Raw genomic sequence first — 17,616 nt, forward strand, 5'->3', positions numbered from 1 at the left:
TTTCTTAATTCCCGTACCATCTCCTTCCCTTTCCCCCCTTCCCCGTCCCTAATGACCTCCTCCCAATATGTTCCCCATACCTATAGTTCTTTTTCCTCTCTCGTTGCCTACTTAGTTTGCCTTTGTTTTGATTCCCTAGCTTCTGTTGTTGGTTGTTGTGATACAGTTTTCATTTTAATGTTCATAGTTTTGATCCTCCTTCTTCTAAACAAGTCTCTTTAACATCTCATATAACAGTGGTTTGGATCTGATGAACTCCTTGAGTTTTACTTTGTCCTGGAAGCACTTTCTCTGCCCTTCTATTCTCAATGACAGCTTTGTCGGATAGAGTAATCATGGCTGTAGGTTTTGATTCTCATTACTTTGACTATTTCCTGTCAGTCCCTTCTTGCCTGCAGAATCTCCTTTGAGAAATCAGCTGATAGTATAATTGGGACCCCTTTGTACATAATTCTCTTCTCTCTTGCTGCTTTTAAGATTCTCTCTTTATCTTTAATTTTTGACATTTTGATCATAATATGTCTTGGTGTGGTTCTCCCTGAGTCCAGTTTATTTGGAACTCTCTGTGCTTCCCAGACCTGTAAGTCTATTTCCTTGCCCAAGTTAGGGAAGTTCTGCTTCATAATTTTTTCACATAATTTTTCAATTTCTAGTTCTTCTTCACTTTCTGGCAACCCTATGATTCGGATGTTCGCTCTCTTATAGTTGTCCCAGAGGTTTCTGAGCTTCTCCTCATTTTCCTATGTTCTGATTTGTTGATTTGATTCCTGGTTTCCCTTCCCTCACTACTAGTTTCGTATGTGTTTTTGTTCATTTCAGCAGGACTAGCCTTCATTCCTTCCCCATCTTGATTAAGTCCCACTGTTATTTCTGTAAGCTGTCTTCTAACTATAGCTCTGAACTGAGCCTCAGAAGGGTTATCTATCTGTTCTTCCATTAATTCATGTATTTGCTTTCTGGTGAACTGTGTGATTGGGATCTCTATCATGATCTGTGCCATCCTGGCAGTTTTTTGCTTCCTGGGCGGGGCTGTCACACCTCCTATGCTATAGGGGGTGGAACCCCATGTACTCATCACTACCAGGCAACCCTTCTCACCACACTGTGGCGCTTTGCATGGGGGTGGGGGTCCAAGGTGGATTCCTGCCATTCTCTCTCCGCTGAGAGACCAAGAGCCTCTTCCTCCTTCCCCATGCCCTCTGGGCCTCACAGTCCGAGGCAATGGGGGTCTGCCTTCCCTGGCGTTGGAATCGTGAGCTGATGGATTTGGTCTGCAGCTAGGGGTGCTCCCAGGCGCTTCTTGCCTCCCCTTAAATATGGGTGTCTGTGCTTACCACAGTCCCGCCACCCATCACTGCAGCTGCCACCGCCGCCAGCACAGCTTAACCTCTCTGCCCCGGCTGCATCCCTCCTACCCGTCCGGACGAGCACCACTTGTTTATAACTTCATATGTTGGACTTCCATGTAGCTTTATTTTCTGAAACTTCTGGTTATTTCTGGTTTTGCAGTAGTTGTAGTCCTTCTTAGTTGTGGAAGGAGACAGAGCGTGTCAGTCTAGGCCTGCATCTTGGCCAGAAGTCCAGAATAAGCACTTCTGGCCTTGCTGTTCGCCAATGACTGCTGCTTCATGACTGTTGTTGATTATTCTTGAATATGAGGTTTCCTTCGTGGAGATAGGATTTTCAATTTGCACATTGATTATTGTGATTTTTATTTTGATTTTGTCTTTGAATTATTTTTTGAATCACTGTTAGCAGAGCACTTTTGTGAAAACACCTACTATTTTGGACCACAGACATTAAACAACAGTGAGACAAACAGGTAAACTAGAAATACTTATAATTTTAAGAAGGAAAGGAAGATGCTTTGCAACATGAACCAAGATTTCACAGGTTTGATGAATAAAACAAGGCCTATCAGCCCCCTGACTCTTGAGTCAGCTTGTGTTTTCTTTTCGCTTATATATAGATTGTTTTTGTCTCACCTAATGTGTTATTCCCTGCACCAGGAAAAATATTAGTAATGGCACAGGCTCCTTGCCAGTTGGCCAGAAAAAAACATTAAGGTATTCTATTCTCAGCCAGTGTAAAGGAACAACAACAAAAAAAACCTTTCTTTTCAGAAGCTGATCTTTTTTAAAATAGATTTTACTTACTTATTTTTAGAGATAAGGGAAGGGAGGAAGAAAGTGAAGGAGAGAAACATCAATCAGTTGCCTCCCACATGCCTTCAAAGAGGGGCCGAGCCTGCAGCCCAGGTCTGTGTCCTGACTGGAAATCAAACCAGCAAGCTTTCAGTTTGCAGGGCAATACCCAAACCACTTAGCCACATCAGTCAGGGCAGAACAAGTTTTTTATTACCACCTTAAGTTGTACATCTGGATGGTGGGGAAATACCCTCAGGAATCTTTTCCCAGAAAGAACTTTATTCTTCAGACTCTTTTTAAAATCTGTATTTCATTGCGAGTTTTGGAAATTATACCCATGGACAGTCCTGTAGATCAATTAAGCTTGGTTCTGGGTCAGCACTGAAGAGACTGATTTCCACATAGGAGAAAAAAAATCCAGGCAGTGCTTAAGAGATATGATTAATTTTAGTGAAGTTGTAGATATATTGTCTCTGGGTGTAGTATAAGAAACAGTTACTGCTATAGCATAAGAATAATTTTATCCTCTTCTAGCAAATGAATTTTTCCCCATTATTGTAAACAATAATAAAATAACTTTATTTTCTTGTATATTGTTAACTAATATATTAATATAATTATTAATACATATATGTTATAATATATGTATTATATAATCTCGTCATAATATAAATTATTACATTTTTATTATATAACATACCTTCATATTATTTTTCAAATTGGTTGTACTCTCAAAGCTTAAAGCACTTAAATTACACAATTAGGAGAGTGATTGTTTTTATTTTTAATTTTTTTCAGCATTAAAAATGTTATTTATTTATTTACTTCTGCTTTTATTGGGGAGAGGTGGTGATTTTCTTAGAAAAGCTTATGTTTACGAACACCATTATTAATGGTTAGGGGAGCATGATAGATAGAGTCAAAGTATGCGACTTTAAATCAGAAAAGAAAAATGTATGAATAAATAAAAGTATTTAAACAAGTGTGACACGATGTAAATTATAGCATAGGGAATAAACCAATAATAATGTAATAACTACATATGATGTCAGATGGGTACTAGATTTACCAGGGGATCACCCTGTAAGTTAAATAAATGTCTAATCACTATGCTGTACACCTGAAACTAATATAATACTGAATGTCAACTGTAATTGGAAAAAAGAATAGACATACAAAAGAATATTTTTCTGATAGACTTGGGCAGACACATCCCACAGTGTATAGTTGTCAGCTTACTCCTAAGATCTTGAATCAGTAGTCGCCTTTCAGGAAGCATCAACTTCGGGAGGTTCTCTGGAGAATCTCAATTTAGAATCTCTAACATATGTAATTTTGGTTATGTTAAGGTCCTTTATATTTTTCTAGAAGATTGTCAGTGACACAGACAATGGGGTTTTGAAGTAAAGAGAAAAATTCTATGTAAATAAAATTTCATTAATAACTTTCAGTTAAATGTATTTCAATATAACTGGATACATAAGATGTAATACCCTATATAGGAAACACAAGAGCTAATAGTATTTTAACCATTGTGAGTGGCTGTTCGACAGGAAATGTCTTAATCTATCCTGAATATTAAGGTACTATTAATAGTATGTACTCATAAATGAGGGAGAGAAGCAATTGATACAAGTCATTCAGTGATGCTCAAAGGATTTTGTAGAGCATGATCCTACTCTATGCCTTACCTTGACAATATTTCCTGGTTAATTTGGTCCCAGATGGGACATAAACTGGCTAAATCCTTTGTCCTACAAGATATCGCATAAAAGTTTGATACTGTGGCCAATTTATTCTTACTATGGATGGATTATTTCATGGAAGATTTCTGCAAGCATTCATTTGGGGTTTAATGGGTGCCATCAAGTGGCCATTCTGGATTTGCCAGATTTTATCCTCATGGATCTTATAACCTGATCATTCCCAGTGATTATTTTCAGAATTTGGGTGTCCAGATTTTATGACTCTATCATAGAATCTTTGAACTTCTACATGAATTTATTTTTAATATTTTTGTTTTTGTTGTTTTATATGATGTCATATATATGGGCTTTACTCAGAGAAATCTGTTTATCATGAAGATCTGGTAATGTATTTCTATAATATATCTAAAGTTTTCTACAGTGATTGTAGTATAATATATTAATTTCTATAATCATTTTTCTGTGAATCTGTAGTTTATGAAAGCGATTATTTTAGCATGAAGACATCGAGTAATTGATGTACTTGTTATTTAATTTTAAAGGCTACCTTAGAAGTCTGTGTTTGTATATCCTTTTATAAAAAGTGAATTATTGCCCTAGCCAGTGTGGCTCACATGGTTGGGCATCATACCACAAAGTGAAAGGACACTGGTTCGATTCCCAGTCAGGGCACATTCTTGGGTTGCAGAATAGTCCCCAGATGGGGCACGTGCAAGAGGCAACCCATGGATGTTTCTCTCTCACACTGATGTTTCTCTCCTTCCATTCTCCTCTCTCTAAAAATAAATAAATGAAAATCTTTGAAAAAGTAAATTATTATAAAAACTGACTAATCTTAATCTATAAATATATACAAACATACATACTTTTATATTTAAATATATATATACTTATAAATAGATACATATATACATATATGTACACATGTTTTTTATAATAACAATATAATATGCACTAGAAAGGATCACGGTTCACTCATTTGAATAATTTGGCATTTGATAAAAAATTGTGTTTATAAGAGTCAAGCCTTATGCTTTTCATATTTTTAATATAAAATCTATCAACAATACTGAGTTAGGATTTGGTACAATAGCATCAAAAGTTCTTTTCTGAACATGGATGTCTTCAATTACAGAAACACAAGTATGAGATTCTCCTTCATAGGCTTATGGAGTTGCTGAATAAAGTGTGCTACGCTAGTATTTCATTTTATGAGAAGAGAGTGAGAATTAATTAATAAGTAAAAAGTATTGAGTGGTTTTGCTAGCAACAGTGATTTAGTTCATGTGCCAACATTAGATTAAAAGGCCTAGTAGGAGATCTGAGGCTATTTTGACCTCATTTTAAAACTGTGATTGCTCTGACACAAGAAGGCTTTTTTTTTTTCTTATTTAAAGGATAGGTTTTATGGATAATATTTTTTAGTAGTAAAAATACCTAGAGCATGGCCTAATATTTTCACATTTATACAAAAATTAGATTTATACAATTAAGGAAAAAAATTAATCTGTTATCTATGGACTTTGCTCCAAGGTAATCTGCCTGTCTGTGGAATCCTTCATCTGTAAGAATTCTGCATCCATAGCTTTTTTTTTTCTTTGGTAGTTTCTTGAATTATTCATACTACATACATTTTCATATCTAGATGAACTATAACATGATCATGTACAGGAGCTACAGTATATTTTGTCTAAAAGTAGATCTTATTAAATTTGCAGATGTTTGGATTAAAGATCCGCAAGACCACTCCAAGTACAATGAATTTCTAGGAAGACACAAGGGACTGAGCATATAGCTGTATTCATGGTAAGAAGTATGAACATTATAGAACAAAATCAGCAAAACAAAAAGGCATGCATAGTCTGGGGAAAACCAGACACAAGCTTCCAAGGATCATCTCCTAGTATTGAATTGTGACATGTTTCCAACCTCAGAAGCTCAAGACGCAGTGCCCAGGGTTTCTACTAGGGTTTAATTACATAGGCACACCCTGCCAAAGCTCTAGACACCCAGAAGGAAAAGCAAGTGTTCGGCAAAAACCATATTGGTTCTATAAACAGTTTAGTGAAGCACTCTTATTAGTTAATGTTTGGAACCTCCAAAATCTGAGTTTCCAGATTGCAGCCAATGGCCAACATTACTATCCTTTCCAAGGATATAGTAGTTCAGGCCTACTATAATAACTGTATTCTGCACAATGTTGTATCACAGAGAATAAAGAATATTCCTCTGATAATTATCTCAAAATATCAGTTACAGCTGAGACATTGAGTTGTTATTTTTTTTAAGTTCAGCAGTTCTATTAAACCAAGGTAGAAAGGGTTTATTTCTCCTCAAACCTGCCACAATTTACTGTATATATTCAAATTTGCCTTTTCTTTTTCCCCCCAAACAATCTGACATTGTCATTTTTTCTAAAATTCAAATTTTTTTCTTGTTTTCTTTCTAATGCAAAGTCAGTTTGTCATTCTTGTTTTTTTAGATTACTCAAATTTTTATTCTGATATAGAGGTAGAACTAATAGTAGGTAAGTGATACCTATATAAACAAGAAAACTGATTATTTTCCCCCTGGGAAATAAAAAGCAAAAAAAGAATTGAAAATTGCTGGGTGCTCTTGTCTACATTGAAGCTGTAACATCACTGGATAGATTTTTTGGATTATTGTCCTGTTTTTTAGCCAGTGTGGTATGTAGTTTCTTTAATGGCCTTTCTGCTTGCTATATTTACAAATATTTTTACGTATAGGTTCCTACATCTTAGGGAAAAGATATGTTTTGGGGTACTTAATATACAGAACCATAAAATATACTGATATCTATTTTATTAATTTTTTAAAGCTAACTGGAAATATTAAGCCACATATTAGATATTTTCTATACTGGCAATTTTATATTTTTAATTAATTTATTTTTGTATTAAATCCCCTAAGTCAGGTTTGAGCTCATTTATAAAAAGAGAAGATAAAGCTCCTTTCACTTCAGATACTGAAACTAACTCAGACTCCTGTTTGAAAGCTTTCTGAATTCTATTTTGTAGTTTTATTTATGGTAACAATTTTGAATCTTTGTCTACCTTTAGAAGAAAGTTTTATATAATTGCTTTTTGTTTTTGTTTTTTTTTGTAATTTCCAATATCCTTTTTTGTATGTCTTACAGTTGTCCCAATTTCTTTTCCCTTTGCTCCCCTCCACCCAGCAAACTCCTCTTTCCAGTAGTCCCCCCACCTTAGTCTATGTCCATGGGTCGTGCATATAAGCTCTTCTCAACATCCCCCTGTCCATTCTGCAACCTCCTACTATGCTTCTTAATTCCTGCACCATTTCCCTCTCTCTACCCCTGTCCCCCTCGCAGCTGACCTCCCCACCGTGCTCCCCATACCTATGATTCTGTTCCCACTATGGTTGTCTGCTTAGTTTGCCTTTGTTCCCATTCCCTAGTTTCTGTTGTTGATAGTTGTGATACTGTTTTCATTTTAATGTTCATAGTTTTGATCTTCTTTTTCTTAAATAAGTCCCTTTAACATTTCATAGAATAATGGCTTGGTGATGATGAACTCCTTCAGCTTTACCCTGTCTGGGAAGCACTTTCTCTGCCCTTCCATTTTAAATGATAGCTTTGCTGGATAGAGTAATCTTGGTTGTAGGTCCTTGTTTTTAATCACTTTGAATATATCCTACCAGTCCCTTCTTGCCTGCAAAATTTCTTTTGAGAAATCAGCTGACAGTCTTATAGGCACCCCTTTGTAAGTAACTCTCTGCTTTTCTCTTGCTGCTTTTAAGACTCTCTCTTTACCCTTAACCTTTGGCATTTTAATTATGATGTGTCTTGGTGTGGTCCTCCCTGGGTCTAGTTTGTTTGGGATTCTCTGTGCTTCCTGGACCCATATGTCCATTTCCTTCCTCAAATTAGGAAAATTTTCCTTCATTATTTTTTCACACAATTTTTCAATTTCTTACTCTCCCTCTTACCTTCTGGCAACCCTATAATTCTGATGTTGGCATGTTTAAAGCTATCCCAGAGCTTTCTAAGCCTCTCCTCATGTTTTTGAATTTTCATTTCCTCCTTCTGTACTGGTTGACTGTTTATTTCTCCCCTATGTTCCAAATTGTTGATTTGAACTCTGGTTTCCTTTCCTTCACCACTTGTTTGTGTGTATTTTCCTTCATTTCACACAGGATAGCCTTTATTCTTTCCCCATCCGTTTAACCTTTTCTGTCAAGTCTGTGAACATCTTTATCATCGATGCCTTAAACTGTACATCTGTTAACTTTACTATCTCCTCATCTGTTGGGTTTGCTATCTGCTTGTTGCATATTTGTGTCACTGGGACCTTGACCTAACACCACCCCCCTTCCCCTTCTGGGCTGTACTTCTCTGTCTTGTCATCTTGACAGCTTTCTGTGTTTGCCTCTGTGATTTGGGTAGGGCTGTCACACCTTTTACATTATAGCAGTAGGAACCTTAGGTATTTGTTAGGGCTGGTGACTTATTTCACTGCATTTTTGCAATGTATGTGGGGGAGGGGTCTGAGAGGAAACAGTACTGGTTGCCACTGCTTTTCCAGGCACTTCTTCCCCTTCCCATACTAAGCAAGCTCCATTCTTTTCAAGACTGGTAGCTTCTTCCTCCCCTCAACCCCCACTGGCTTTCACAGTCAGAAGCAATGCAACTCTATTTTCTCCGGTGCTGGAACCACAAGCTACCTGGTCTGGTCTGGGGCTGGGATCACTTCTCAGATTTAAGCTGTATGATTGTATTGTTCTCCATGGCTACAGTCACTGTACTGCTAGCCATGTCCACCAGCCACAAGCCTGCCGAGCACTGCCCCTGCAGCTGCTCCTCCACTCCTCTTTCTCTCCGTCCTGGCTCCACCCCTCCTACCTTTCTGGCTGATTATTTCTTCTTTATTTCTTTGCTGAACTTCCCTGTAGTTTCAATTTTCTGGATTTTCTGGTTGTTGTTTTTTTTTTTTTTTTTTTTTTTTTTAGTTTTGAAGTGGTTGTAAATTCCTTCTTAGTTGTGAGAAGACGCAGTGTGTGTATTTACACCTCCATCTTGGCCAGAAGTCTCTATAATTGCTTTATATAGTGTATTTTCATTTTTATTTAAAAAACTTCACAGCTGAATTATTAAAATCTGCTATGACTCCGTGTCTTGGTGGTTGCCTAATGTAGTAGGTGTCCTGTAGGGACCAGTGGCACAGCCTCTCATATCACCCAAGTTGTGTACTCGAGGTGCACCTTTCGTGTGGGCTGAGTACACCCTAATCTTGTAGTTGAGCCTTGGTCAACAGACGGAATCATGGATACAGAGTGTGTTTTGATGGTTGCCAGATGGGAGGGTGGTGTGGGGGATTGGGAGATGGTGTAAGGTAATTAGGAAGTAAAAAAAGTTACAGAATAGCCATTGGGATGTAAAACACAGTATAGGAAATGGAGTAACCAAAGAACTTATGTGCATAACCCATAGATATGAGCAATGGTGGTATGATTGGCTGAGGGAGTGGGGTTTGCTGCTAGGTGGAAGGAAGGCAAAGGGGGAGCAGTCAGGACAACTGTAATAGCATAATCAATAAAATATAATTTAAAAAAGAAAATAGGGTGACATATCTTTTCAAATTAGTGTTTTGGATTTCTTCAGATTTCTGTCTGGAGTCTCTTATAGGCAGCATGTGTATGGGTCTTGTTTTCTTATCCATTCAGCTATCATATGTCTTTTGATTGGAGCATTTAATCCATTTACATTTAAAGTGATTATTAATGGGTACATAGTTATTGACATTTTATTATTCATATGTTTTTTTATCCTCCTCTCCCTCCTCCTCCTCCTTCTCCTTCTCCTCCTTCTTCTTCTTCAAGAAGTTTATTTAGCACTTCTTATAATACTGGTTTGGTGGTAATGAAATCCTTTAGTTTTTCGTTGTTTAGGAAGCTATTTATCTATTCTTTGATTCTAAATGATAGTTTTGCTGGGTAGAGTAATCTTGGTTGTATTCCCTTGCTTTTTATCACTTTAAATATTTTGTGCCAGTTCCTTCTGACCTACAAAGTTTATGTTGACAAATCAACTGACAGTCTTATGGGAGCTCCCTTGTAGGTAACTAACTGCTCTTCTCTTGCTGCTCTTAAGATTCTCTCCTTGTCTTTAACCTTTTACATTTTAGTTATGATGTGTCTTGGTGTGGACCTCTTTGGTTCATATCGTTTGGGATTCTCTGCACTTGCTGGACTTGTATGTTTATTTCCTTTGCCAGGTTAGGAAATTTTCAGTCATTAGTTCTTCAAGTAAGTTCTCAATCCCTTGATCTCTCTTTTCTCCTTCTGGTACACTTATGGTGTTAATGTTGCTATGCTTGATGTTGTCCCAGAAATCCCTTAAACTATCCTAATTTTTTTATTTGTCTTTTTGCTATTTTGATTGGGTGTTTTCTGCTACCTTGTCTTCCAAATTGCTGATTAAATCCCTTGCTCTGTCTAATCTGCTGTTGATTCCTTATAGTATATTCTTCATTTCAGTTAGTGTATTCTCCATCTGACTGCTTCTTTTTTATGATTTCTATGTCCCTTTTTATGCTTGCTATCTCTTTGTTGAAGTTCTAAGTTCCTTGAGTATCCTTTAACCAGTGCTTTAAACACTGTATCTGGCAGACATTTGCTTCCATTTTATTAGTTTTTTATTTTCTGTTTTGTTTTTTCCTATTCTTTCATTTGGGACATGTTTTTCTACCTCCTCATTTTGGCTGCCTCTCTGTATTCATTTCTATTATTAGACAGATCTGCTATGTCTCCCAGTCTTGGTAGAGTGGCCTTATGTAGTAGGTGTCTTGTGGGGCCCAGTAGCACAGTCTCCATGGTCACCTGAGCTAGGTGCTCCAGGAGTGTCCCTAGTGTGAGATGTATGCACCATCCTTTTGTGTCAAGCCATCATTTGGTAGGGTTGACCCTCAGGCTGACTCTCTGTGAAGATTGGTCATGACCACAGCATATGAGCTGCTGTGAAGGGACTGACCCCATGTAGCAAGATTTTCCCAGTGGGGTTTGGTGTCTGCCAAGGCCACCCTTTGGGTTTGCTACTTGTGGAACTAATTGGGTAGTGTTCATTTATGGTTTGAAGCCAACTACCAAGTTTGTTCATTCTGGGGCCTCTTGGAAGAGGTTCTGGTGCGAGGTTCTGGGTTCAGCCACTTTTTGTGCCTGGCCCAGTGCCACCTGGTAGGAGCTACAAAGTGGTCTGTAGTTGATAGTTTGCCTGTGCTGGGCCTAGAAGTGTGTGGGAGAAGCCATGCTGTGAATCGAGGTCAGCTGCCACCAGTACTAGATCTGGGAACACTCAACAAAATGCACCCCAAGGCCTGCTGCCACTGGCTGGCGTTCCGTAAAGCTCAGCCACTTAAAATAGCTTCAGGCTTTACATCAGTTGGGTGAAACAGGGTCCCAGGGAGTCAAAAGGGTGGGGTGAGTTGTGTACACCAGGTAAATGTTGATTGAGATTTGGCCTTGTTGGGGAGAGCTCATCACAGGAAAGATGGCACATCCTGCCAGCTGCGTGGAACTAGGGCTCAACATAGGGACAATAGTGGCTCTCCCTCTAGAGTTGTCCCTGAAGCCACACAACTCAGTCTCAACCTATGTCTCAGACACCTCCTGAGCCACTGAGCCACTGTCCATCTGCCAGAGCCCAGAGTGAGTGTCTGTGAGTAAGTAAGCCTGTGTATGGGCCCTTTCAGCAGCTTTCTGCCTCATCACACCAAAGGAACCCCTGCTAATTTTCACAGCCAGATATTGTGGTCATGGGAGGAGGTCAACCCAGCATTTATCTACTCTGTAATCTTGATGAAAACTCTAGGCCAGGATTTTTAAAAATTGAGATAAAATTGATAGGCCAGGATTTTAATTCAACTTAAAATGTCTATCAACTGATAAATGGAAAAACAAAATGTGGTTTATCTATTCAATGAAATATTATTTGGCCACAGAAAAAAAATGATGTACATGGGTGAACCTAGAAAACAAAATGCTAAGTGCCAGAGCCAGTCATAAAAGGTCACATGCTATATGATTACATTAATTAAAAATGTTCATAATAGCCAAATTTTATAGAGACAGAAAGTAGAATAGTGGTGGCTTGGGCTAGGTGAGGGATGTGTTTGGTAGAGAGGAGAGTGATATTAAAAAGTATGGGTTATTTTTTTAGGTGAAAAAATGCCCTAAAAAGAATTTTAGTGATGTTTGGACAAATCTGTGACTATATTGTATGTGGGTGTTTTGTGCCAATGCATTATGGTGGGAAAGGAAGAATTTTTTGGAATATGCACGTGTATTTTGTCGTTATGTAAAATCACTTATAAATTGAAAACTACTTTGAATTTTCTTTAAGAAACTTTGATTTTCTTACCTTAGAATATATTCTTCATCATTATTATGAAAGATAAAGCCACTCTATGTACAGTTTGCAAAAAATGTAATTTTACATGTCCCACATACAATGTGTTGAACACCATTGAATTACACACTTAAAAAAAAATCCCCATCTGAGGATTTGTTTATTGATTTTAGAGAGAATGAAACATCAATCGGTTACCTCCCCTATGTGCGCTGACCAAGGATCAAACCTGCAACCTAGGTATGTGCCCTGGACAGGAGTCAAACCTGCAACATTTTGGTGCACAGGACAATGGTCCAACCAACTGAACCACCTGGCCAGGTTGAACTATACACTTTAAATGAGTAGATTGTATGGAATGTGAAATATTTAAATAATGCTGTTAGAAAAGAAAGGGTGGAAAGAAAGGCATGACATCTAATTCACATAAGAGAATAAATATGAAGAGCTGCTCAAATTCATTATCAGGGAAATGAAGAACAACACCACAGCGGGATACTATTTTATACCAATGTAACTGGTTCAAATTGCAATTATGAAGTGTTAGACAAAGTATGGATCAATGAGATTTCCTATAAAATTGCTTGTAAAATTGTAAATTGGGAACACTACTTTGGAAAATAAGCTGTCATAGCCTTATAAAGTTAAATGTTCTCATATCCTATGACTCATAAATTACACTGCTAACTATATATTAATGGAAACACCTTTCTGATGAGATTGGTTGTGATGTTAACAAATGTGGCATTTGGTAATATACAATAAACTGTGTCAACATTTGAAAGATCCACATAACTCAATGACAATATTTTGCAAATGGCCAATAATATTCATACAAAATCACACACGGAGAGAAGACCCATTCGAAATTCAGTGATTGACCAATGAATTTAATGTAACAGTATGAAAAATTAATTGATGTAATTTCAGATTCCACAATGCAATTAATCTTTAAGAAATTATTGCTTGTCAAGTTTTGGTGTTATGTCAAAGAAGTATCCACAATTATCTGAAAATGCTATTAATATCGCTCACTCCTCTAACTACATACTGTACCAGGCTGGGTTTTCTTCCTCTTCTTCAATAAAACAATATAGCTCAATAAATTAAAGGCAGAAAGCTTTATGAGAACTTAGCTATCTTCTATTAACACAAACAAGAAAATATAATGTCATGCTTCTGATTTTTTCACAATATCTTGTTGTCATTAAACTATAATGTTTGTTAATATATAATGGGTTGATTATTGTTTTTAATAAATATTTTTAAATTTCTAAAAGCAAAACAAAACAAAAACCAAAGCAGGAGAATAAAGTTAATGGCAATCATTTTCAAATAGAAGACCTCCAAAGCAAAAGTATAATAACATTATTAAACACCTCAGAGTAAGTACCAAATGGTGTTATTCCAAACCAAAAGGTTTAATTACTTAGAGGAAAGAACAAAACCTAATGCTCTTATGCAAAAATCTACTTGGCTATACTCCTACGATAAAACAATAAATGCAGTAATGAGAATACAATAAAAATAGAACTCAGGTGGTTCTTGAGACTGGTGCATTTCGCACCTGACCTAAGTAAAAGAGTACATCTGTTTGCCCAAAGGTTACTGGAATGCTGCGAAGCAAGTTTTCAAAATGACCTCAGTGGAATCTTCAGAATTACCAGAGAATAATTTAGCTACCTATCAAAATCTGAAATAAAAAGGCAAAGCTGAATTTACTTCTTACCATAGGAATGGAGAGTTACGTTGCTCAGGCATAGTCTTAGAAAAGCAGTCTGCTGGACTCAGGGAAGCATGGAGTTTAGGATGGATGGGCTTTCACAGGAATAAGTGGTTTGGCATGACCCTTAAAAGCTGGGTTACTCAAGTGACTATTCTTTTTTAAGATTGTATTTATTTATGTATTCATTCATTCATTCATTCCTAGGGAGAGGGGATGGAAGGGAGAAAACATCAATGCATGAGAGAAACATGACCACCTGCCTCTCACACACCTCTGACCTAGCCTGTAACCTAGACATGTGCCCAGACCGGGAATTGAACCAGTGACGCTTTGGTTTGCAGTACAATGCCTAACGCATTGAGCCACACCAGTCAGGGCTCAAATGATTATTGTTGATTGGTTGGTACTATGAGGCATCTGTTTTGGAGTGACTTTATCCCTAATGAGCTGTCTTCAACAAATGAGAGGCTGATGCTAATTGGTTGACTTGCAAAAGCAGTTTTACTGAAGTGAGTTGTATTTATTAACTGACTATGTTTAAAATGGTTCTGGTTGCAACTTGGTTCTACGTCTACAGAATAATCAGTCTTTTTCTAAATTTGGGAGAATTTCTTATTCTGATTTTCTTATACAACCACGGTAGTTGTCAAATGTAGAAAATGTACAGTCTTTGTTCAAATTTCCTTATTCTTTTAAAGCGAAATTTATTATTTATAAGATTTATTGATCCATGAACACATGTCCCTTAAATCTTTATTTTGAAACAGTTTATCTGCTTTCTTTTGTTTCTCAAGAGATTGACATTTGAAGAATATAGATCAGTTTTTTGTTTGATTTTTGTCTTTTGGTTTTGTTTTGTTTTTATAAAACATCCTTCAATATGGATCTTTTTGATTCTTTCCTCATGGATAGATTTAGGTTCTGAATTTTTGGCCAGCATACCATAGAAGTGATATTGTTTCTCCAGTGATTCACATCACAGAATCTCAGTGATACCAATTTGCACCAGTTTTGGTGATTTTCATACGTGTCTCCAATGTAAAGTTACTATTTATTTCTTCTTGTGTGATAAGTATTTTATGGGGAGATACATACTATGAGACTGCACTCCCCATCAGACTTTTGGTTCAATGGTTTTTGTAACTACTGATTTAGCACCTATTGATTTCCTGAATCAATTATTACCATCATCATTGCAAAATGGTGATTTTCTAACCCTGTCATTCCTTTTCCTCCTTTTATTCACTTGTATATTAGTACCAATACAGGCTCATGGATTCTTCTTCTATTCAATGATTCTTAATCCGTTGTTCCAGATTCAGCCAGTGAGAGCCCTTCAAGCAGGCTCCTGAGTCCTTCTAACATGTTCACACCATTTTTTTTAAAAAAGAAATGTTTGTTTTTTAGAGACTTATTTATTTATTTACTTTTAGAAATAGAGGATGAGAGGGAAAGGGACGTCATTGGTTGCTTCTCATGCACCCCCAACCGGGAACCTGGTCCGCAACACAGGCATGTGCCCTGACTGGGAATCGAACTGGCGACCTTTTGGTTCACAGGCTAGCACTCAATCCACTGAGCCACACCAGCCAGGGCATCATACCATTTTTTAAGCACTTGTTTATTCTCTGGAACAAAAAGATATTCCAGGCTTTACTTATACTCTCAGAACCCCTGCCCAGGAATTAGTCATTTCTCTAAGGAAATCTGGTTTCTTTTATTTAAAAAATAATCCCATTGAATGTATTATGAATACCACTATATATTATTACATATGCATAGTATTATACAGCATAGATGTACCATAATCTGTTTAATATCTCCTCATTATTTTTAATCTTTTTTGTTTTTTACAATTTTACAATGAACAAGAGTCTTGTCAAAATAATATAAATGGAGCCACTTTAAGAAGGAGCTGCCAAAGGAATTGCCCTGCACATCTTATGTCTCAAATGTATGGAATGCTAAAACAGGGCAAAATAAACCTTTGGACTGGACCTAAGGCAAGATTGTGTCCCAAAGAACCATTTCCAAAGATAACAAGAAAGCAGTTATGACCACTGGACAAATGACTATCAGACTAAAAATTAAAAATATAGTTTAGAATTAATGTCACTATATTACATTATCTGCAACAATAGAAATGTCTTCCTTCTATTGATGTAATTGTTCTCCTCCCCTTTCTTATAAATACCCTTTGCCTTTGTCTCCCAATGTAACATTATATGGGTTTCTGCCTGAATTAATGATTCCTGAATAGCTATTTTTATTGATCTCAAATAAATGCTTGTTTGCCTCTCACTTTGAAAGGACTTTTTATTTTTAACTTAACAGTCTCCATACTTTGCACATGAATGAGTATATTTGTAGAATAATCATATACAGTTAGTAGACAAATTTTTGCATCAAAGACTTTTAGAATTTTTAATTTTGATAAATACATCCTTCTTAGAGGCTATACCAGTTTTATATTTCCATTTCCACCAGTATCATATGAAAAGCAGACAACAAAGCTTACAAATTTAGGTCAAAATTGTTTTATCCATAGTACATTTAGGGGATTTAAAATTTTTAATCAGTTTACTTGAATAGACAGTCAAAATTTTTTTTTTCTTAACCCTCCCAGTGACCAAGAAAAATAGGGCATTTAATCCTGCCCAAGAGTAGGACTGGTGATGAATTCAAACTGAACTAATTTTCTAAATTTGTGATTACATTTTTTTGCCACAAAGTCCTTAAGTATAACAATCAGTCACTTACCCTTTCAGCTCAAGGCTATCAGTTTAAATTCTTTTTCTAGCTCTTGAGCTTCCATAGGACTCTTTATATTGAATTTTCTTACAATGTTCAAGAGTAAATCTACCATGAAAATGATACCACCACAGTGCTTTATGCAGGGTAGAGCTCATTAACTGTTGATAAATAATGTAGCTTAAATTGATTAGTTTTGGAGTTACATATGACTACATTAAAGTTCTCTATTTTACTCTTTAAGCTTCACATGCTTATTTGTACATCTCTTTTTCATCTTAAGCCATTATTGAGGAATAAAGGAGGTAATGTATATAAAGCATCTACCACTCAATAAAAAGTAATTAAAAGTGTTATAATCCTGAAATGATATTTTTGGCCATAAATTGGGATTCTAGGTAGATACTGGATGGGCAGGTCCAAGAATTATTAGGTAGGAAGAATCATTGGGACTGATGGGGGACTCAAACGTTGGAAAATTTTAGTTTCAGGTAACAGTTAATAAGCTTAGTAAGCAATGTATGTAAAAAGCTATTGTTTCAGAAACTGAAAATATGACCCACCTACATCCGGGAGACCATAAGCAGTTCCACCTTCGTGTCTCAGGAGGACTGCAAGCAATCAAGACGGTATTTGAGCCATTATACTCCAGGGTGAGATGACCACTGCCCAGGGCACAGATGAAACAATGCTGCAGCTTTTATCTGATTAACTTTTCCCCTGAATTCCAAACCCCTGACCTACACTTTTCTTCTTATTAAAAAGCTCCGTTTGTAATGGAACATCAGACAGTCTGTTAGGGTACAAACCCGCTTTCTTCTCAGATTGCAGACCATCGAATAAAGTGCCCTTAAAGATTCAATCTCTGGCTCTGTTTATAGGGTCTGGTAGATGACAGGCAGT

This window comes from Furipterus horrens, unplaced genomic scaffold (genome assembly GCF_987537825.1).
Source record: "Furipterus horrens unplaced genomic scaffold, mFurHor1.1.pri manual_scaffold_1, whole genome shotgun sequence".
Classification (NCBI taxonomy): Eukaryota; Metazoa; Chordata; class Mammalia; order Chiroptera; family Furipteridae; genus Furipterus; species Furipterus horrens.